Raw genomic sequence first — 23,907 nt, forward strand, 5'->3', positions numbered from 1 at the left:
TCACCGAAGGAGGAGCTGCTCGGAATCCAGACATGAGGTGCCCTGCAATGGGAGAGGGAACATGAACCACATGCTGTTAGGAGAAAAACTGCCTGTGGTGGGAAATGCCACAGAGCAAGGCAACCCTGAGAGAGCATTTTGCTTTCACAGCATCCCTCCAGGAGCCACAGTCCCTTCCCACAGCAAGCAAGAGAACAGCACAAAATACTGGGCTGGGTCAGTTCTTGGCTGGAGCAGCAAAGGGAGGAAGTTCCAGGCTCTGCTGGCACAGACTCCCTGCTTGAGGGAACAGAACCCCCCAGGGCCCATTGCAGATGCTGTGCATGCCCCGCTGGCTGCAGACACCCCCTTTTTCAGCTGCAGCTGCTGGCAGGAGCTCTCCCAAAGCAATGGTGTCTTCATGGCAATTTGGTTCCAAAGTCAGCTCAGCTCCAGAGGAAGAACAGAAAGCACACAGCAATCCCAAAGCCACAGATGCAGCACCGAGGGAAAACCTCGATTTACGTGCCAAGTGGGTCAAAAAATACCCCGAATACAGAGTACAGAGTGCAAACTGCAGCAGCCACCTGCTGGAGCATTTTGGCTGCGCTGCACACGTCTGCAGCCTGTAGCCCTGCAAGCACAGAAGGACACCCATCAGGGCTGGGCTGCTGCTGAGAATGCCTCAGGCAGGAGGATCCTCCGGCAACGAGCCCAGAGCCACTCTGGGCACTGAGGCCTCCGTGTCCCACAGCAACGGGAACACCACGGGGACGTGGTGCTGTTCCTGTGACATCCCAGCAGCAGCTCACTCAGAAACCACCTGGAAGGTTCTCCTGTGTCATAAAGGAGCACAAAGAACCCTCCCAGGGCACAGCCCATGGCCCAAAGGGTGCAAGAGGAACTCGGAAAATGCAGCAAACAAGGACACCCCACAGCCCAGCCTGAACACTGAGGAGGAACAAGGACGGCGCCAAACCAAAGGAAACGTGACCTTTAGTCACTGATGCTTCTGACTAAAAGCAGCGAGCCTTGTTCCATCTGGGATCTTTGTTCTAGTTCTAAAAACGAGCAAGGTTCCCCACTCTAAATACACAGAAGGCAGGAACTGGGGAGGAGGTGGGGTAGGAAGGAGGAGGAGGAGGGAGAGAGGGAAAGGAGGAGCGGGAAGAGGAGGAGCAGGAGCAGGAACAGGAGGAACAGGAGGTTCCAGTGCCCCCTGTGGCCGCAGTCGCGGGACCATCGTCCCCAGCTCGTCCTGCAGGTGAGCGGGGAGGGGGAACTCGTCCCAAATCCATCAGGGGGGTCCCTTGTTGGATTTCTGGGCTGTTTAGATGGTCTGGGAAAAAGCCCAAAGATGGCCTTGGGCCCCTGGGTTCGAAAGGACGAGAGGAAGCTTCAGATTTGTTCTTGGTCTTGGTGTTTATTAATTGCTTATCTAAAAGATTTTCTCTTGGCCTGACAGAGTTCTGCTCAGCAGTCAGCCATGGGCACACACTGAAAGCCCCTGGGGCGGTCACCTATCTTTATACCCGGAGTTACGTATACAATATTTATCATTTTTCTCCAATACCCTCTACCCTTATTAACCAGTGTTCCCCTAGTAAGGTCCAATCCTGGAGTGCCAACTCCACCACAGAAGATGGAGGCCTAGAGGAAGAAGAAGAAGGAGAAGGGCACGCCCCAGTACCTCCATCTTGCCTCTCTAGACCCCCCTGTACAGGGATCTTAAACCCTGTATCTCACACTCCAATTAACTTGTCCCTTCACCATTCACCCCAGTGAAATCCTCCCGTCCTCATACTGATGTCATCTCCCATGTGGGATCAAAGTCCAGCCACCAGACATTTCTGGCAGCATTCCAGGACTCCCGAGCCCCCCAGTTCTGAAAGACTGAGATCCCACATCTCCCCCTTCTGTTTGCACCAAAAGACCTTTCTCGCTTTTATGTGAAAACCCCCCAAAGTCCTTAGTTTCTTTTCATTTCTCTTCTGGGTCGTTTTTTGCAGCCTGAGTCTCGACTTCTGTCTGAGTACTCGTCTCTTTGTTTCTCGGATCAGCATTCTCGTGTTCTCGCGTTCGGAATGGCTTCACGTGCCGTGCCGACACCCACTTCAGACCTCGATCTGTGGAGATACAAGCGAAACCCTTTCCCCAAGTGATTAGTCTGAAAGGACCCTCTATTTGTCCGGTCTCTGGGTTCCTGATCAAAACTAAAGGATTTTCCCTTAGCTTTGCCTGTGTGTTGTTTAGAAAATGTCTCACGATCGGTGGATCAGGTTCCGAGGATGAGCTATTTAGGAAATTCAGCACATACAGCGCCTTATTTAATTTCATGTGAGGTGTTGCCTCTGGCTCACCCCTTCTCTGTCTGTCCAGAAGGGATTTTAGGGTGTGATGTGTTCTCTCAATGATTGCCTGACCTGTGGGTGAATGCGGAATACCAAACGTGTGTCTGACACCCCATCTTTTCAGGAATCTGTCAAGCACCCTGCCTGTGTATGTTGGACCACTATCTGTTTTTATCTCCTGAGGCACACCTAATGCTGCAAATGCCTGCAGAAAGTGTCGGCAAGCATGGTCTGCTGTTTCCCCAGCATGTGCTGAAGCAAAGACTGCACCTGAGAATGTATCTACAGAAACATGAACATTTTTGAGCTTCCCAAAAGATGGGTATTTTGTGACATCAGCTTGCCACAACTGAAGACTTTGCAGCCCCCGCGGATTGATGGCCCCGGTAGAAGAAGGTGGCTGCACAAGCTGACAGTCTGGACAAGCACTAATGATCTCCCTCGCCTGACTCTTTGTGAGACGAAAGGACTCCATCAGTGCTTGCGCATTCTGATGAAAGAACGCATGACTTAACCTTGCCTGCTCAAAAATGTCCGGCAGCGTTTGCAAAATGGGCATTGTCAACCTGTCCGCCCGAGCATTCCCTTCCGCTAAAAACCCTGGAAGTGTTGTGTGCGCTCTAATGTGTGTGATAAAATACTCCCTTTCCCTGCTCTCTAGCAGTGTTTTCAAGCTTGTCAGGTATGAGTATAAAACCTCATTACTGACTTCTTTCAAGAGCGAACCCTCCAATCTCTTGACCACACCCGCAACATATGCGGAATCTGTCACCAGATTGAGAGGCTGTTTGAACAACTGAAATGCCCGGACAACGGCTGCCAACTCCACAATTTGTGGAGAGCCCTGAACCATCCTCACGTCTGATTCCCAATCCCCTGTCGTTGAGTCTCTCCACGTGATTACTGACTTGTGTGTCTTCCCCGAGCCATCCGTGAACACGGTGATCCCGTCCAAAGGTTCTTCACTTATCTGTGGTTTTGCTCTATAGCATATTTGCGATTGCAGTATTCTGTGTTGGGGAAAGTGGATTGTGCAAGCTCCTGGGAACGCTAACAATGCGATTAATAGGTCTTTCGATTGTTGCATTGCCCAATCGAAGTAGTCTCGTTTCAGAGGTAACCTGATGACTGAGAATTCTCTTCCTGCCATTGTCAGCAGCCTTGTTCTCGCCTTTATGATGATTTGTGCTGCCATCTCCAGATCTGTGAGAATCGTTTTCGCGGGCCTGTGCGGTAGGAAAATCCACTCTATGATTATCAAAGAGTCCTTTTGCGATTCATCCCATTGGAAGATCAAACCATGGAACTGCGTTTTCTTCCCCAGCACTGCCAACTGAAAAGGCAACGATGGAACAAATCGATGTGCCTGCCTTTTCTGTATCGCGTCCGAGATTTTCTCCAACTCTTTTCTTGCTTCTGGTGTGAGTGTCCTGGGAGAACGAATGTCCGTGTCTCCTCTCAAGAGATCAAGCAGTGCTGGAATGTCACTATTTGTGATTCCCAAAACTGGTCTCATCCAGTTGATTTCTCCCAAAAGCTGTTGCAAATCATGCAAATTGTTGACCTTTGTGCTGATCTCCACCTTTTGAGGCTTTATTGTTTTCTCTGAGATTTTCCACCCTAGATATTTCCAAGGTGCAACCTCTTGAATCTTTGAAATGCTGATTTCCAGACCTGCCTTTTGCACCTCTGCGATCACACAGTCACGAGCTTCTTGCAGCTCCTGTCGTGTTGATGCTGCGATGAGCAAATCATCCATGTAATGAATGATCTTCGCCTTCGGAAATTTCTTTCGTGCTGGTGCCAAAGCTCGCACCACGTACCATTGACAGATCGTCGGAGAATTTTTCAGGCCTTGTGGAAGGCAGACCCAATGGTACCGCTGCAGAGGCGTTTCCCTGTTGATACTCGGGACTGAAAAGGCAAATCTCGGAGCATCATCTGGATGGAGTGGGATACTGAAAAAGCAATCCTTGAGGTCAATGACCACAAGCTGCCAATCTCTGGGAATCATCGAGACAGATGGAAGTCCCAACTGAAGTGGCCCCATGTCTTCTATGACTTCGTTGATCTTCCTGAGGTCGTGTAACAACCTCCACTTGCCCGACAGCTTTTTCTTGATGACAAACACCGGAGAATTCCAAGGGCTGTCTGTTGGCTTGATGTGTCCCTTCTGCAATTGTTCTTGGACCAGGTCTTTCAAAGCACTCAATTTTTTCCGCTCAAGGGGCCACTGATCCACCCAAACTGGATCATCTGTTTTCCATGTCAGCTTCAGTGTGGCGAGTGCTGCAGTGACCCCTATTAAAAATCCATTTCGATCTTCGCGCCCCATTGTGCCAAAAGGTCCCGACCCCAGACTGTGATCGGCTTTTGAACGACAAAAGGACGAATGATCTCCGTCTTATCTCCTGGTCCCGTGACAACGACGGAATTCTCACTTTGCAGACACAGAGATGCTCCCCCGATGCCTGAGAGAGAGCCCAATGGCGCGACCAAGCTCCAATTGCGTGGCCAAAAGATGTACGATATTACTGTTACATCCGCCCCTGTGTCGAGCATACCTCTGATCGATATTGTCCTGTCCCCACACGTCAATTGGCACGTGAGCGTGGGTCGGTCTCGACCTATGTGCTTCACCCATGTTGTATGTACTTCAACATGCTCTTTCATAGGGAGACCTTCTTCGTCAAAGATTGACATGACCTCTCCAACTGCGTGTGGTGGCAATGCGAAGGCTCTCGCAACCACAGTATTTTCCGGTACAGTCAATGGTGGACGAAGCGCTCTTGCCAAAACTGTTAACTCTGTATTTTTATCTGCTGAGACAACTGTCGGATAGACAATGAGCCCAAGAATACTGCACTTATCTTGTCCAACTATCAAAAAATCTTGTTTCTTGTATGAGTCCCCGCGGATACCTGTTGGTATCTCCGCATGACTTTCATCTAGAAAGCATACTAGTTTTGAAGCTGCCAATGCACACTGTGCCCCTGGTGGGAGGAGGTCTGGGTCACTGTGGAATCGACTGAGGGTTTTGCTGAGGGTATCTGCTTGTCGCTCACTGATGACTGCCCTGTCTGTTCTTGTGACACCGCCAGTATTTGTGTCGGAGCGCGCCGGGGATTTCCCGCGCTCAATTTCCCGTTTCCCGGATGCGGCAACGGATTTCCTTCCACATCTGTCCGGGAATAACATTCTTTCACAGAGTGTCTTCCTCTTCCGCACCGTGCGCAAATTGGTCTTTCCGCTCTCTGGGCTGGCGTTGGTATATGTGTCCGTGGGCAATTCCTTTTCATGTGCCCAGATTCCCCACATCCGTAGCACTGTCCTCCTTGGGGTCTGTCCCTTTTCTGCATTGCCGCAAGAACTTTGTTGATATTTTCGTCCTGTTGATGAAGTAATTTCTCGAACATCTTCTCCAATGTCTTGTCCTCTGATTGCCCTTCTGAGCGTCCCTTTAGCTGTTTCTCCCATTCCTCTTTTAATTCATCCTTTACAATCGCTGCGACGTGCTGAGGCGTCCCCACCTTGCTGCATGCCTCCACCATCTCTGCCAAGGATGGCCGTCCTGGCATGGTGCTAATCACCCGTTGACAATCCGGGTTGGCATTGCCGAAAGCTAAATTCTCCAAGAGAGGCCTCTTCACTTCTTCTGTTGTCACCTGTCGATCCACGGCTTGCGTGAGTCGGTCGATGAATGACATGAATGGCTCTGTGGGACCTTGCCTGATGCAAGAGAACGGGACATCCGGAGCTCCTGTCGGCGTAATTTGCATGATTGCCAATCGCGCTGCTTCTTTGATGTCGCTTAACACTCTTCGTGGAAGCCGCGCTGCTTGTTCCCCTGGATTGTCATCTGGAGGATCCCCTGCTAATTGCCCTTCTGTGAGGTTCGCATTCGGCCCACCTTGGTATCTGTTCCGCAACTCAGCAAGATATTTTCTCCACCTTTTTTCCCAGACAAGACTCTGTGTGTCAGTGAGGATCATTGCCACAATACTTCGAATGTCATATGGTGTGAGATCATACATAGAGAATGTCCCTCTTAATAGCTGTTTGAAGTATTGTGAGTTCAGCCCAAAAGTCTGAGCTGCCTTCCCTAAGTCTTTGAGTGTCTCATGACCCATCCTTTCCCACCTTGGATTCTGTCCCTGGGCATCATATGTCACTGGCATTGTCAAATCCCCTGATCCCGGGAATAAATGCTTTTCCTTTTCCAATGCTTCTCTGATTTGCCTCCAATCCATTGTCTTCACCGGCTCTTGAAACCCCTCTTCATCAGATTCCATTGGGATTTGCATGAATAATGGTGTTGTAGATGTCATCGGTGATTCATAGTGTCTCATTTTTCGCCTTGAGGTTTTTGGCCTTGCTCCTAAATCCGAAAAGGAAACTCGAGGATCCTGTTGATATTTCTTCTTTACTGCATCGAATGAATGCAAGAAGCTTTTTGCTGCTTCTGCTGCTGATAGCATCCATGTTGGGACACCTTCCGATGCTGTGATCCTTATGACATCTTCCCCTTGTAGCTGTTCTTCATCTGAGCTTTCATCATCTTCATGAAATCCCGAAGTGGATGGATAATCCCTTTGTCGTGTTAACATTGTTTTCTTCGAGGTGCTTTTCTTTTTATATATTGTTGGAAAGAATTGCTGCATTGTTGCAGTCTCGCCACGAGATGGCGCTGTGGCTCCGCCGAGCCGACCCGGCATGTCGTGCACTTCTGCCCTCCTGCCACTAGGTGGCGCTGTCACCAGCCTCCCTGGCTCGGATGACGGTGCAATCTCGACTGCCCCACTTCCTCTTCCTGCTCAGCGTCTCCCATGAAGGGAAGGGACTGGGACTCCGAGGCTCTGGACCAAAGGCGCCAGATCTGGAGATGGTGTGGAGCCCCGGGACGTAGAATCCCTAACACGGCCCCTCCTCACCCGCGACGTCACGGGGGACCGGGCTCGGGTCCGCGCGCATCTCCTCATCCTCACCCGCGCTGCTCGCGTCCGCCGCCGCCGCCGCGTCGCCGCTTTCACCGCGAACAGGCCCCCCCCCCGATCCCTTATCTTCCTGCTCCCCCCCTTCTGCTCCTGACTCCTCCACACTCTCTGGAGTTTCAGGACGCCCTTGGGGTTTGTTGCATTTTTTGATCGGGGGTTTTAATATTTTTTCCCGCTCTCTTTTTTCGAGAGCCCTTTCCCCCTGGCCTTTCAAAGCCAGAGTAATTTTTTTCCCGGAGCTCTGCCACTCCGCCCCCTTCTCTGAGGGTACCGCAGCTTCTCGCTGCTTTTCCAGTCTTTTAGACTGCACTGAAATACCTTGTAACATGATTCTTGCCGGCGAGAGTAGCTTTAACGCTGTCTCATCTTTTTTTGTTGCTAAAATATATAAATGCCTATTAATTTCTTGCCAAAACCCCACTTCGAACAGCAGATATGTCTCTGCAAGTGGATAATTGAGCCTTGCCCATAGTAACAGCTGTTTTAATTCTTTCTTTGGGATCCCTTCTGTATATAGTTCTGCTACACTTTGTAAGGTGGATAAGATTTCCCGTTGTTCTTGGGAGAGTGTTGCCCCCATGATTTTATTTTGGCCTTCTTACCGAATCTGTCGTCAGCGTGGTCTGGAAGCCCTTGTTCTCCGTCCAGCAGATCACGAGGGATGGATCAGAGGCGCCTTTCTGGTCCCAGTCCAGGCCGCTCTGCTACGAGCTGTCTTCAGCAGAAGCTGAGAGATGGGATTTCTCAGTGACTGCTGATTTTTGCAGCTTCTCCCGGCCGGTTTTTTCTTTTTCTTCTTTCTTTCTTCAGGCTTCCCTCCTCTGGAGTTATCAGTGCTGTTCTCTTGGCTCTTCAGCTCTTCAGGGCTTTTCCCCCCCCCGAAAGGTTTGGTGGGAGATAGCCCGCACAGTGGACGCCAGTTGTTGGATTTCTGGGCTGTTTAGATGGTCTGGGAAAAAGCCCAAAGATGGCCTTGGGCCCCTGGGTTCGAAAGGACGAGAGGAAGCTTCAGATTTGTTCTTGGTCTTGGTGTTTATTAATTACTTATCTAAAAGATTTTCTCTTGGCCTGACAGAGTTCTGCTCAGCAGTCAGCCATGGGCACACACTGAAAGCCCCTGGGGCGGTCACCTATCTTTATACCCGGAGTTACGTATACAATATTTATCATTTTTCTCCAATACCCTCTACCCTTATTAACCAGTGTTCCCCTAGTAAGGTCCAATCCTGGAGTGCCAACTCCACCACAGAAGATGGAGGCCTAGAGGAAGAAGAAGAAGGAGAAGGGCACGCCCCAGTACCTCCATCTTGCCTCTCTAGACCCCCCTGTACAGGGATCTTAAACCCTGTATCTCACACTCCAATTAACTTGTCCCTTCACCATTCACCCCAGTGAAATCCTCCCGTCCTCATACTGATGTCATCTCCCATGTGGGATCAAAGTCCAGCCACCAGACATTTCTGGCAGCATTCCAGGACTCCCGAGCCCCCCAGTTCTGAGAGACTGAGATCCCACAGTCCCTGAGAGGGTTTTTTATTGGGGTGTGTTTGGAGCTCGCAGATTGTGGAATTGACCCCAGATATCATCTGGTGTCTCTGGGAGGTTTTTTTCTCTGTGTGTGTAGGTTTGGATCTTGCAGGACCCCAGAGCTGAGCCCCTTGAGGGATCTTTGGGGGCCCACGTTCCATTGCCCCGTATGGGCGGGAGAGGACATTGGTCCTGGGTACCCCAGGGAGAGCAGAGGAGGGGAACCCCTGGAACCCCCAGAGTGGGGATAGCAGAGAGGGGCAATCCCAGAGCAGGGGGACCCCGGCAGACTGGAAAGGGGGGGAGCCTGGAGAGGAGGGATCCCTGGGATCTCTGGGATCTCAAAGAAGAACATCAGGGTAGAAGGGACCCCATGGACCCCCAAAAGCCCCTGAATCATCCCTAAGCAGGACACCGGAGAATGGAGAACCCCTGGAACCATTGGACCCCTGTGATCCTGAACCCCAAAAGTGGAGAGATCAGCAATAGGGAGCTCCTGGGAGAGTTTTTTCGGGCTAAATATTGATGTGTGGAGATTTTCATGGACACAAGACTCCTGCTGAGTTCCAGAGATGGACCGGGCCAGGAGGAGCCTCTACTCCAAGGCGCTCCCACCTTGGTTTCCCCCAAACCAGGGTTTGTCATTCCCAAGCTGTGGCCAGATGGAGGAGGAGGAAAAGCCCCAGAGATCCCTCACAAGGAGGGGCTGCAAACCCAGACCAGGGAGGTGTGGGGAGGAAAGAGCTGCCCTGAGCCAGGAAGGCGGCTGGAGATGCAGCCAGAGCTCAGAGCTGGTGGAGAAGCTTCATGGCAGGGAGAAGCCCCACAAGTGCTTGGAATGTGGGAAGGCTTTCAGCTCCAGCTCCACCCTGATGGAACACCTGAACACCCACACTGGGGAGAGGCCCTGGGAGTGTGGGGAATGTGGGAAGAGCTTCAGCGGGACCTCCGACCTCAGCAAGCACCACAAGATCCACACTGGGGAATGGCCCTAGGAGTGCTTGGGATGTCAGAAGAGCTTCAGGTGGGATTCAGAGATCGTCACTCACCAGCACTTCCACACCAGGTAGAGGCCCTGCGAGTGTACCGAGTGTGGGAAGAGCTTCGTGCGCTGCTCCAGCTCCATCCCCCATGGGAGGATCCGCGCTGGATGATCCACAGTGAGCCCCGTTGGGCAGAGCCCTGGTGACCCCTGTTCTGGGTGATCCGTGTTGGGCAGGGGGAAGGTGTTGGAGAGATTTCTTTCCGTTCTCCTTGTGCTGCTATGATTTGGTTGGTAATAAATTCCCTCCATGTTCCCAGGCCGGGTCTGCTGTGCCCGTGTGGGATTTGCTTCGGAATCTCTCCCGGTCCTTGTCCCCACGCAGGAACCCTCGGTTCCATTTTCTGTCCCTGTGCGGCTGCGGGGGCAGGGACAGAGCGGCTCTGGGGGTGCCTGGCATCGGGCCAGCGTCACCGCTCGCCACGGGCAGCCCTGAGATGCCGCGCACCTGGGCACGCATTGCTGGGCTCACCTGAGCTCCCACCTGCCCGGCGCCCCAAGGTTCCCCCTGCCCAAAAAACCCCCGGCCCGGGGCTGCAGCGTCCCGGAAAGTCCTCAGCCAATGGCAGCGCAGGCAGGAGGAGGCTTAGCCAATGAGAGCTCGGGACGTTGGATTGCCTCATCGGTTGCCGGGCAGAGCCCGTGGCCGGTCGCTGCCCAGAAGCGGCGGCAGCCAATGAGAGCGCGCGGCGCTGCCGAGCCCGCCCTGCTCCGGACTGGCGCTCCCAGCGCAGCGCGGCTGCTTTGGGGCTGCTGCTCCCTGCCCGGCCCCGGCCATGGGGCGAGGGGCGGCAGCTGGGGCCCTGCTGGTGGCACTGGTGGTGCTGGGAGCCCCCCCGGCTGCGGGCGCGGAGCTCTCGGGTGAGCGGGGGGCGGGAGGCGCTGGGACGGGGTGGAGAAGGGGGAAAAGGGGGCGAAGGGGGAAGCCCGGAATGGAGGGGGAGGAGGAGGGGACCCCCCAAAGGGAGAGCGGGAGGGGAGGGGTGGGAGAGGGTGGGGAAGCGGGCAAAAGCGGAGGGGGGGGCCTCAAAACTGATCGCAATGGGGACTGGGGATTGGGGAATTTGTGGGAAAATGGGGAAATGGCACCCCAAAGTGAATTGGGGAGCGGCCGGAGGTGGGAGGGGAGAGGATGTGGAAGGGGAAATGGGGGAAGGGCGGCAAAGAGGAAGCGGCAGCGCGGGCAGGAGGGTCCCATGGCGGCCGAGGGGCACAGGGGGTGCGGAGTGGGGATCCGGGGTGGCCCCGGAGCTCTGGGGGTGCTGGGGGAGGGTGTTGGAGAGGCACTCCCCGATCTATGTTCTGCACACACAGGGGTGTTCCAAAGGATGACAAAGTCCGAGTGTTACTTCATTAACGGCACGGAGAAGGTGAGGTACGTCCAGAGATCCATCTACAACCGGGATCAGTTCATAATGTTCGACAGAGACGTGGGGCACTTTGTGGGGTTCACCCGCTATGGGGAGAAGTTGGCCAAGCGCTGGAACAGCAACGCGGTATTCATGGAGGACAGACGGACTGCGGTGGACTGGTTCTGCCGGTGCTGGTACAAGAATTTTACCCCGTTCATCACGGAGCGCCGAGGTGAGCGCGAGGGAGAGCATGTCCCCTCGGGGCCTGCCCTGCCAGTGACCCTGGAGCCCCTCAAAATCTCCATGGGCATCGGCCCAGAGCCCTCAGCCCTCCTTGTGCCGACCCCCGGGGTCTCCAGTCCCTCCCAGTGCCCCCCCGCGCGTCCATTTCAGCGACCCGTAAAGTTGACGCTCCCCAACCAATGAGATCGCATCCTGTTCATGACTCATCTGTTGCCAGGCAGACTCGCAGCACGGAGTGCCTCGCGCCGGACTCGGCCTCCCAGTGCCGCGCACTTCATTCCCAGTTCCTCCCAGTGCCACCAAGATCCCTCCCAGTGCCATTCCAGTCCCTCCAAGACCATGCCCAGTTCCTCCCCAGTCTCTCCCAGTCTCTTCCCAGTTCATTCACAGTTCACTCATAGACCTCCACCCTCTCTCCCAGTTCCCCCATTCCTTCCCATCTCTCTGTGTCACCCAACTCCCTCCCAGTCTCTCCCACTCCCTCCCAGCAGATTCCAAATCCAACCGAGCTCATTCCCAGTCCCTCCCACCACGTTGCCCAATCTATTCCCTGTCACTCCGAGTCCATTTCAGTCCATTCCCAGTCCCTCTTCAGCCCAGCCCACCCCTCCCTTCTCTCTCCCAGTGCCCCCCAGCTGATCCCAGTGTGTCCCCGCTCTCTCTTTCTCTGTCTCTCCCAGTGCCCCCCAGCGTGTCCACCTCGCTGGTTCCCCCCTCGAGCTCCCAGCCCGGCACCGGCCGCCTACTCTGCTCCGTGATGGATTTCTACCCTGCTGCCATCCAGGTGAGGTGGTTCCAGGGCCAGCAGGAGCTCTCGGAGCACGTGGTGGCCACCGATGTGGTCCCCAACGGGGACTGGACCTACCAGCTGCTGGTGCTGCTGGAAACGCCGCCCCGGCGCGGGCTCAGCTACAGCTGCCAGGTGGAGCACGTCAGCCTGGAGCAGCCCCTGAGGCGGCACTGGGGTACGGGGGAGCCCCTGGGGGCGCTGGCAGAGCCACTGGGCTGTGCTGGGAGCCACTGGGAGGGAGCTGGAGAGAGCCGGGCTGGAACTGGGAGAGGGGCTGGGGGCTGGGCAAGGGCTGGGAAGGAGTTTGGGGGATGCTGGGGAGGGTGGGATGGGCTTGGGGGGTCATGGTCGGCACTGGGAGGGAGTTTGGGGGCGCTGGGTGCAAAGGGCAGGGGGTTTGGAGGATGCTGGATGCGACTGGGAGGGACTGGAACGAGCCTGGAGGGGGCGCTGGGAGAGGCTCGGGGTGTCGGTGAGAGGTTTTGGGGGTGCTGAGCCCTGCGGACCCCCCAGAGATGCCGCCGGACGCCGCCCGCAGCAAGATGCTGACGGGCATCGGGGGCTTCGTCTTGGGCTTGGTCTTCCTGGCGCTGGGGCTCGGCTTCTCCCTGCTCAAGAAGGTCAGGGCGGGTGCTGGGGGTGGCGTCCCCGCCGTGGCGGAGCGTGTGCGCTCCCGCCGGGGCCCCCAGCCCGGTGTCACCCCCTTTTCTGTGCCCACAGAGCTCCTGAGCTGGCGGCGGCCGCAGCCCCTCCCCGTGGGCTCGGGCCCGGCCGGGACCCCCCGCTCCGTCCCCGCTCCGCTGATTTTGGGGGGTCCCGTGTCCCCCCCAGCCCTGCTGGCGCTCTGCCCCCGCCCAGTGCCTGCTCCCAGTGCTCCCAATAAAGCTTCCCAGTTGGCCCCGGGCCCGTTTATTGGGGGGCGATGGGGAGTGGTTTGGGGGGGGCGATGGGACAGATTTGGGCAAAGGGAGGGGGACAAAGGGTGGGGGCTGGGCCCGGGAGGAGGGGTCGCTGCCCGCGGATCCCCCAGTGCCCGGTGCGGGACGAGCTCCGTGCGCTGCTCCATCTCCATCCCCTGTGGGAGGATCCACGCTGGATAATCCTGGGTGACCCCCAGGGTCAGAGCCCCCCGTGTTGGGAACACACCTGGCTGGGGGTTCCACATCTTCCTGGCCCCCCGTGGACACCTCGATGAAGGCCGGGGGATCCCTGCTACTTTTCCTGTTTCTGCTCCTCTCCTCATCTCCCCCTTCTCTTGCCCCGGTTCAATCTCTCCCCCCGCCCTGCTCCTCCTCCTGCCTCCTTCCCCTCTTCTCTCTCACATCCCCCGCCCCTTCCTCCATGGTTTCTTGAAGGGTCCAGTTCCATCTTTCCTTGGCTACAGCCCTGAGGGCTTTTCCAGCTGACTTCACTACTGCACTCTCAGACTGAGAGTGGGGAATCTTGGTGCTTGGTTTCCTCATTCCAGCTGCCTTTGACAGGGTTTGTTTCTGTCCTCAGCTGATTTTGGCCTCTGCGCTCAGCTCAGCCCTGAGCAGGACCAGCGCAGCTCCATGGTGGGCACTGCTCACTGGATGGCCCCAGAAGTTGTGACCAGATCTCCTTATGGCCCCAAGGTGGACATCTGGGCCTTTGGCATTGTGACCATCGAGATGGTGGAAGGAAAACCTCCTTACTTCAGGGAATCGGCGGCCATGGTAAGAGGCAAATTCTCCTGTGGCTGCAGAGGCCTGTGAGCACAGGGGGACTGTGGTAGAAAGGGACAGGCGCTGCGGAAGATCTCGCGATGTAACGGAAAGGCAGGACCCTCAGTTCCCCTTAGATAAGACCATCTGCTTCCCGTAGATAAGAAACTAACATAGGAAAGTAGCCCCCCTAACCGAATTCCAGTAACTTTCCATCCCCTACCCAGTAACTGTCCACCCCTTACTAACCATAGAAGGTAAAGACAGACCCATGCTGACGTAGAGACCCCTTAGACTATAAAAACCCAAGAGATGAGATAATAAACGCCTTTTGACCGTCCATCACATTGATGTCTGCGTGTGTCATTGGCCCGAGTGGCCCTAGTGAGAGGGCTGCCGTGCTGTTCGTCTGAACCAGGTCGCCTGCCTTGCTTCAGAAGGCAACAAACTGGTGCCGAACCCGGGACTGCTGCAGCCCCCGGGGTTCGGGGATTCTCCTGGACAGAGGGCAGCGGCTGTAGCGGCGGGTCGGACTACAGCGGGAGGGACGCCTCCGGACCAGCGTGGACCATGGAATCCACAGCGAAGGTCGTAAGTCAGGCTCGTGAGCAATGGGGAATTAAAGGTGAGCTCAGGAACTCTAATCTTGCTATTGCAAGGCTCCTAGAGCTGGGGACGATCGGACGTCCGGTCAATATATTATATTCGGAAGCGCGGGAGAAGTGCACTGCCGCCTCAGCAGAGGACTCTAAGTCCGCAGGCAGAGGTAAAAACCTCAGAGCGTGGGGGAAAGTAGAAGAGACCCTACGCGAGACGTTAGAAGAACAGGAGACGCGGAAAGCCGCGCATACACGTCTATTAGCTACACCAAAGCTGGGGGTGGGGGCCGCGACACAAACCGCCTCAGAGAGCGATCGGATTGAAGGCGGGAACATGCGGGGGCCGGGCGCGTTCCACCCCTTCCCGAGCCCGAGCCCAGACCCCCCGGAGCCCCCAGGAGACCCCCCGGAACCCCCAGGGGACCCCCCGACCTTCCCACGGAGCCCGCCGGGTCCTAGCCCCCCCGCGAAACCATCCGAGAAAACTGCGGTTTCTCTATCCGTCCCTTCCCCGCCGGTCGCCGATCCAGCAGAAGAGGCAGAGCAGCGCGCGCGATGCTTCAGGCAGGGACCCGCGGAGAAGGCGCAGAACGCAGCCGGATGGTCGGACCCTGCCGGGATCGGTAAAAACTCGCCCCCGCCATGCGCGTTTAAAAATGGCGCCGAACCGCATGGCGAGGGCGGAAGGGAGGAGGAGAAGGGCGGAAATGCAGTCAGCCTGCTTAACAACGCATGCGCGGGCGAGCGGGGAGGGGGGACAGTCCCCGCGGTAGAGTGCAAAACCAACCAGAGCGCTCTATTCAAATTAGGTCCTTATGGGGCAAGGACCTCCCCCGGCAGGAGGCGGGGAGACCCCAGGGGGAGGGAACGGCACAACCCCCGAAGGGAGGAGCAGGGTCGGAGCCGCACAAAACGGCACGGAGCGCCGGAAGGGTACCGGCATTCAGCTTCCGGCTCAGAGTCAAGTAACAGCTGCTCAGACAGCTCGGAAGAGCTGACCAAGTCCGGCTGGGACTCGCAAACCGAGAGAGCAGAATTAATGCGGTTTCAAGCGAAACTGAATAAAGCTTTAAACAATATCGGGAAACAATCGCAACACAAACTCACCAATGGGGGAAAAATAAAAGCAGCCTGTGGGGACCGGGCACCGGCAGCCTCCATGCACGCTTTCCCGGTGGGGGTTGCCGGAGCGTGGGAGAACCAACAAAGGGCATATACCCTAGTTAACCCAAAAGAAGCCAAAGCGATTTCAGAAAAAAGGGTCAACTCAGCTGTAGTACCCACTCTTGTAGACGACCTTTCTAGCAATAACGATCTGCTCACGTTTGATATTACGCAAATAGGCCGCATGCTTTTTCATGGGGCGGGGCGGATTGTATTTAAGCAGGAGTAGCAAGACGACCGCGTTAGCCCAAGCTTCTGGGGAAGGGCAGCAACTCAGCGAGCTGTCCCCAGCCGGCACAGCTTTCCCTGGCAGTACCTGCACTCCAAGCACGCCTGAGAGGGATCTGTAGGAGCTGTGGGAAGACGCCTCGCTAGGGACTGTAGATCCCGGCCCCGGGGAAACGGGAGAGGGAGGGGGTGCGCGGGCCAGTCTCAGCCTCCTCCCGCTGCAAATGCGAGACGGCCCATCTATGCCAACCCCCAGTGGGGCAGGGGACCCTCATACCCCATGCCCCCACAGGGAGCAGTCAATTTCGCATCCCCGCCAGCAGTGCAATTGCAGAGCTATGCAGCACCCTCGGTACCCTCGCAGCCCCCACCGCCACAAGCCGCACCAGTGTCACAGGGCCAGCAGGAGGCGCCCCAGAGTGGGACCCCTGGGTGGCCCCGGCCATGAGAATAGGGAAGGAACCCCTGATGGTGTGGGGAACATGCCGCCTTTACGGCAGTCAGGATCCCCACGTCGTAGGGCTCCAGTTTTGGGTGGACACGGGATCAGACTGCACGATTATTCCCCAAGCACATTGGCCCGGGCGTTGGCAATTGAAAGAAGTCCCTCCAGTGAACGGAGGGCAGTCCTGGGCGTCGAAAAGCACCCAGCTGGTGGCTTTAACACTTCACACAAAAAAGGGACCAGGAGTGTCAACATCTGCAGCAGCCCTTATGCTGCAAGAAGCACTTTCCTCATGACAGGGCACTGTGTCAGTCATTCACATCAACAGCCACGACCCAGTCAAAGGCTACTTCCAGATCGGCAACGACAAAGCGGACGCCGCAGCGAAAGGCATCTGGACGTTGCAGGAAGCCCGGAAAAAGGCTCAGATCGAGGAGCAGAGAAAGGCAGAGCTGGAGGACGAGAGGGACCGCGGGAGAGACAAGGATGAGGAGCTGCAGCAGGGGAAGCAGAAGCTGCTGCAGCGAGCGACAAGGATGAAGCTGGAGGAGGAGGAAGATGTGCGGGAACTGAACGCGTTGTTCCTCAGTGCCAAGTGCAACATGATCTGGGACAATACGAGGCAGCCGGCCGAGGTGTCAGAAATGGAGCAGCGAAGCTCCCGTGGCGGTCAGTGGCAAGTCCTGGAGAAGCAGATGATCCTCGAGGAACTGGCGGAGGAAGAGAAGCGCTTGGACAAGATGATGGAAATGGAGCGGGAGAAGGGCATGGAGGTCCAGGAGGAGCTGGAGCGCCAGAGGAAGCAGGAGCTGATGAGAGCCTGGCAGGGCATTGTGAAACAGGTGGAGCAGAATGCAGAGGAGTGGGCATTGAGGGCTGAGGAGCTGTACCAGCAGGGCCAGAGGCAGCTGGAGCGACTGGAGCAGATGAAAAGGGAGGATCAGAAGGCCCGGGAGCAGAAACAGGAGCAGGGGGCCCACAGGTGGTAATTAGAAACGAGCTAGGCGAATGGGAACGGGGCTGGAGGTTGATGCTCACGGGGGCGAGGGTACGCAGCTGTCAAAAAGGACGGCAAAATCAGGTGGTGTCCACTTAAGTCAATTAAACCGGACCTCCATAGCGAGCAGAATGAGACTGATGAGAGTTGTGAGTTTCTGTTTACAAGACATGCTTGTCGGGCATCCTCGTGATGCGTACATCCCCATTCCAGAGGTAAGCGACAGACCACCAAGTTGCCAGGCAGCGCCCGAGAGACCCGCACGGGTGGAACCCAAGCATCAACGGTGTTTCTGTGTGATTTTGCTGTTGAGGCTTGTCGCCAGAGGGCAAGCCAGCCCAGATCACTACCCCAATCAGCCATTCAGGTGGGTCATGCGACACCTTAGTAGTGACAAGGTGCTCAAAGAAATCACCACACCGAACGCCCCATCCTTCGTGCTCCGCATCACCGACCTGTTTCCAGGACAACCAAAGGTAGACCCCCATTCCCCACACTCCACGCACATGTACCTATCCTACTGGTGCCCAGCTTCAAACCCTGAGAAAAGCTACTGCAATCACCCAGGGTGGAGACATTGTGGGCACTGGGGCTGCGAAACCATTGTCACAGATGCCAGACCGTCAGAGCCTGGGTGGGATCCACAAGAGCCCGACAAATTCTTACAGTTCACCTGGGCACCCACCGGTTGCAAAACACCCCTCTTCCTCCACGGTAACTTTTATTGAAACCACCATAAAATCCCCAAATTTCGAAAATGTACAGGCTACAACATGACAGTCTTGCAGCCACATCACCCTAGCTGGGCAACAGGCAGAACGTAGACAGTAGTCCTTCAAAAGTCAAAAGAGAGAGTGAATGTGTGAATTATCAGTCTCCAACCGTCGGCACCCCGAGCGGTCAGACCCAACAAAGTGATTAAAAGCGCGCCGAAAGGGAGAAACGCGACCCACCCCAAAGCCTTGCCCACAAGAGTCGCTGATATCCCGACCGGCCATGTAGAAGCCTTTCGGGTAGACCATTTAGCCGAGTCAGATTTAGATCCAATCCTTCGTATATTAGAAGCTACCTTCCTATCCCCAAATGAAACTAACCCTAACCTAACCGAATCCTGTTAGCTTTGTTACAACGTCGAACCTCCCTTTTACGAAAGAGTCGCTTTAAACACTCCCTTCAGTTACTCCACAGCAGATGCACCCAACCAATGTAGATGAGACACCCCCCGCAAAAGAATCACCCTGAGTCAAGTCACAGGCCAGGGCAGATGCTTTGGCAATGCAACCCTAGCTAAGCAGAAAGGCAACGTCTGCACCGAAGTTGTCAAACCCAACGGGAAAATCAATAAGTAAGTAGTCCCATCCGCGTCTGAGATGTGAGTTTGCCAGCGATCTAGAGTGAGTCCCTGTGTGTTCCTTGCCAAATTCGATGACTCTAACGACTTTTGTGTCCAAGTTCTGATTGTTCCTAGGGTCCTGTACCACTCAGATGAAGAAGTGTACAACCTTTTTGAGGAACCCAGCCGGCTCCACAAAAGAGAAACAGTAACAGGTATAACTATCGCAATGCTGCTGGGCCTAAGAGCAGCCAGAACAGCCACAGGAGTCTCAGCCTTAGCAACCCAGCACCAAAGACTGTCACAACTGCAGGCAACAATTGACAAAGACCTGCAGAAGATCGAGAAATCCATCTCCTTTCTAGAGAAGTCAGTCTCCTCACTCTCAGAAGTGGTCTTGCAGAACAGGAGAAGTCTAGACCTCCTGTTCATGCAGCAAGGGAGTCAATGTGCCGCCTTGAAGGAAGAATGCTGCTTCTATGCAGACCACATGAGAGTCGTGAGAGACTCCAGGGCAGAACTCCGAAACAGACTGGCTCAGAGACAGAAAGACAGAGAAGCCCAACAGAGTTGGTTTGAGTCCTAGTTCAATCAATCACCATGGCTAACCACCCTAATCTCACCCTAATAGGTCCATTGGCAATGCTACTTTTAGCTGTCACCTTCAGACCATGCCTGCTGAACAAGCTGGTCTCATTCATTCAGACCCGCCTAGAACGGGCCAACATCCTGTTCATAGGCCGGCAGCAACTGCTGTGAGTTCGACCAAGGAACACTGCCAGTCACAAGATTTTCTACCCAAGTTTACCAAACCCCTTTATCTGTCAACAACCCCATGCCTCATCTCAGTACCTATGTATATGACTACTTCATTCATTTGTAAAAAAGGCGGGGGGAGATGTAGTAGATAGGGTTAGGCGCTCGGAAAATCTCGCAATGTCACGGAAAGCAGCAGGATTCCTCTCCCCCTAACGCCTAGTGATAAGGGATCACCCAAGAATGTAGTCCCCCCTAACATTAGTAACTTTCGACTCCTTACTAACCAATTACAGTAAGGTAAGACCCCCTGAGGTAGAGAAAAAACTTTCCCAGTATAAAACCCTACGAGATGGGACAATAAAGGTCTTGAACCGTCCACCATACTGGTGTCTGCGTGTGTTCTTGGCCCGAGTGACCCTGGAGAGTTTGGGTCGCCGTGCCGTTTCCTCAGAACCAGGTCGCCTTGCCTTGCATCAGAAGGCAACAGCAACCAAACTCTGGGATAGGGGTGACATCAATTTGCAAATGGAGTTAGGAGTTAAACCTCAGGGCTTAGTGCCTTCTGCTAAAGGAGCAGGATCAACCTCATGACAGGAGGGACAAGACAACAGGATATCATGGGCTTGTGAGGAAGTTATTTGAAATTGCTTGTGAAGAGAATAAGCATTCTGGTATAAAAAAGTTGTGACATAGCTTGGCCTGTGCAAAAGTATTTTGTAGGAATGTTCCCCCTATTGAAAGAGTGACCAAATTATCCTTTATCTCCTTAAAAAGGAAAAAACCCAGAAGTTTCTCTCCTCAATTTGGTAAAAAGACACCTCAGAGAACCTTTGGGACTTCATCTCAAACTTAAGACTACCCAATTGGATAGAAGCCAAAAAGTCCCACCTAAGTAATTCACTAGAAAAAGAAGAGAACAAAAGAAATCATTGTTTTTGTGGGGTGTTTTTAGCAGGAGCAAGAACCTCTTGCTCCTGGCTCAGGTTTTCTCTGCCAAGAGCTTTGTTATTTGCCTTTTATTAAATCTTTCCTGTTTCCAACACTACCTCAGAAGTCATCCTGCTAATTTTATGCCATTTGAAGTAGCTGAGCTATCTTGGGTGTGATAAGTCCTCTAAGAGCTCATGAGACCTGGCTCGAGGAGAAAACTTATCAGTATTTGGTACCACACCTGTCATGACAATGACATCTGCATAGTTATTACCTTCTGCAATAGGGCCAGGTGAACCTGTGTGGGAGCGAACATGCAACACATAAAAATCATGCAGCTGGCTGTTAATTAAAGTCCACAATGTTCTTAACTCTGTAAACAAAAGATAGTTATTAACATGCTTTAAATAGGAAAATTGTCAATGGAATACAACATTGGCAGCATACAAGGAATCAGTTACGGTGTTAAGTGGTTCCTGTGAAAATCACTGAAGGGCATAGCGGATAGCAGCCAATTCTAAAATATGCACCGAGGCATCCTTTAACATTAACACCCTTTTATGCCACTGGAAAGAGTCACCTTCATGCCAAATCCCTGCACCTTTGTTGGTTTTGCTGGATGCATCTGTAAAAACACCTGGTCTGTTGACAGGGGTCGTGCTGCAGTGATGCTTTGAGTGCAGGGGGAGGTTACCCATCTCTGTCCATAAACGATGTGAGGGATAATGGATAGATAATTGTCCAGAAAAACCTGCAAGCACAATTTGGAAGTTAGTTGCTGTCAGAGTCTTCTTTACTTGCAAGTACGTTGATGGCATGATGATCCTGGCCATTGAGAGTTTGCAATCTGTTTCTACTTTTCTTAACTAAATAAGAGAACATATCATTAACAGTCCACACAGGTTTTGTTGCTATGTGAGGTAAGAATAACCATTCTAACACAGGCAAACGGTCTGTATCATTAGCAAACAATCAAAACAGAACAGCAAAATGTTGAAATTTTTTACCAATTATGGCAAGGTACACAGATTTATCAGGATCCCCTCTCCAATTCTGTTGGTTTTCTATTGCTTGAGCACAGTGTGCAAGGGCACTTCTAGCTTCTGGGATAAGCTGTCAAAGCGAATGCAGGTGGGGGTTTCCTCTGAGTAAGCCAAACAAAGGATGTGAAAGTTCTGTGGATGTACCCAAAACAGGATGCAGCCAATTCAAAGAACCCAGCAGTTTCTGTAATTCATTTAAAGTGAGGGTGACTAACACAAAGCCTCAAAGGCTGAGGTTCTGCATGATTGGAGGTAGGCACAGAAAAGGCAAACAGAGGTACATCATCAGGGTGTAAAGGTATGGTGAAATAACAATCTTTAGGTCTAACATTACTAAGAGCCAATTGAATGGCATCATTATAGCTGATGGAAGAGCACCCATAGCTTCAATAAGTGCATTTACTGCCCATTAATAGCTCACCACTTGCCATTTTGCTTAGGTATACAGAATATTGGTGTTCCGGGGGCTAGAAGATCAACAGATATGGCCTAAGGGCAATTGCTGTTCCACAAGCTGTTTTAAATTTAGTAGATATTCTTTTCATAAGGGCCATTGGTCGACCCATGCAGGGTCTTCAGTCCACCTTGGGAGTTGACATATGTCCAGTATTTGGTTTAGAACGGCTGATCAATGGCCCCTATGAAAAAGGTTTTCTGGTGATGTCAAGTCTATGGTGACAGAGGGACAGAACCAGCAGCGCTGGGCTGGAACTGGTGGCAATGCTGTGTCCCTGGTGCCACCTGCTCAGTGTCCCCATGTCCCCGCAGTGTTGCTGGATTCAGCCAGCACCACCCTGGCCGTGTTCGACCCCTGGAGTGTCCCTGGAGTGTGCCTGGAGTGTCCCCAGCGTGTCCCCAGCGGCCATGGACCCCTGCAAGGTGCGACAATCCTGGCAAGGAGGTGGCAGAGTGGACACGGGGGGTGGAGGGAGGGGGCAGGGGGATAGAGGGTCACAAAGGGGACAGGAGTGTGTGGCAGGATGGGGGCAGGTGGCAGAGGAGTGGAGGGGACCAAGGGTGGCAGGGAGGCAGCAGAAGGGACTGAGGGTGGCAGGGAGGTGGCAGAAGGGACCGAGGGTGGCAGGGAGGTGGCAGAGAGGATGAGTGGCCTGTCAGGGGGGTTGGCAGAGGGGACGAGGAGGTGACAAAGGGATAGAAGGGACAGTAGAGCCCTCCAAGGAGGGGACAAAGGGGACCCTGGGAGGGCACAGGGACCCACCACAGGTGGCCACAAGTGCCACGGGGTCCCTGACACCTCCTCTTTCCTCTCCCCAGCTGCTAGAGCCACTGGTGGCTGTGGTGACTACCCTGGGCAAGGTGGCGGCCACACTGACCAGGCCATACAAGTGTGTGTGGCAGCGTGTGTACCCAAAGTCCCTGCTCGCAGCCCTGAGGAACTTCACCTGGCACCTCTGTTAGACCCTCGACCATGGCGATGTCAACTCCCCGGGCAGATTCAATGTCCTCACTCTGGCCTGGTCCCTGAGAGTCCTCAAGTTCTGCAACATCAACCCACAGATCTTCTGGGCCAGTGTCTGGAGGGACTTGGTGGCCACGCTCATGGAGAGCTGGGTCCAGCTGGCCAGGGAGGCCGCTGATCTCTGTGACACCTGCAGGGACATGGATACTGCTGAGGCCGGTGCTGCAGCCACCACCGCTGCCCAGGCTGGGGACCTGTGGGACAAGGCCACCCGCCCGGGGATGTCAATGCACACTCTGATGGCCATGGCCCAGCGGCCGCCAGTGTTTCTGGCCATGAAGGACTTGGCCTTGGCAGTGGCTGCACACAAGGCCCATGTGGCAGTGGCCACCATGAGGTGGTGGCAGCCCCCAAGGCCATGAGAGAGGCCATATTGGCCGCCAGCCAGGCAAGGGCAGCCACCAGGAGGGGACAGTGGGTGGGTGTGGCCCTGGGTCCACTGGAATGCTTGGTGACCACGTATGACAAAGCCACAGGGTACCCCTGGAAAATGCGGCACCTGCTCGGGGACATTGACGCTGCCCTGGAGGGGACAAAGGAGGCGTCCCACAATGTCTCAAAGGCCTTGGAGGCCCCCGTGGCTGAGGCTGAGCAGCTGTGGGAGGCCAGCACTCGCCTGTTCATGCATCACCTGCTGGGGACACTTGGGAACATCCACGACCTCCTCTTCAGTCCCTGTGGTGGCCCCGGCAGCAGCACGGTGGCCGAGCAATGCCAAAAAGCCATGGAGGACATCCCAAAACTGCTGCAGGGACAGTGATGTCACCGCTGTGATGTCATTGGGGGTGGTGACATCACTGGGGACATCGCTTATGTCATCTGTGCCCTCCCTCCTCTCCGCACAGGATTTGGGACAAAAGTGGGGAATTTTCTGCCAATTTTCATTGATATTCTTGGTGGGAATTCCTGGGGTGATGTCACTGGGGACACTCTGGGGACACTCTGGCGGCACTCAGGGACACGCAG

General features: G+C 54.5%; 2 pseudogenes; both read right to left on the bottom strand.

The window, feature by feature from the left end:
* LOC128945543 (serine/threonine-protein kinase PAK 3-like) overlaps positions 1-72 on the bottom strand; it is a 56,662-nt pseudogene extending 56,590 nt beyond the window's left edge.
* Positions 1-23,907, bottom strand: part of LOC128945472 (zinc finger protein 208-like) — a 294,561-nt pseudogene that overhangs the window by 113,846 nt on the left and 156,808 nt on the right.

The sequence above is a fragment of the Melozone crissalis genome, unplaced genomic scaffold (assembly GCF_028551555.1).
Source record: "Melozone crissalis strain CALT ecotype California unplaced genomic scaffold, PUWL_Pcris_2 ptg000066l_1, whole genome shotgun sequence".
NCBI lineage: Eukaryota > Metazoa > Chordata > Aves > Passeriformes > Passerellidae > Melozone > Melozone crissalis.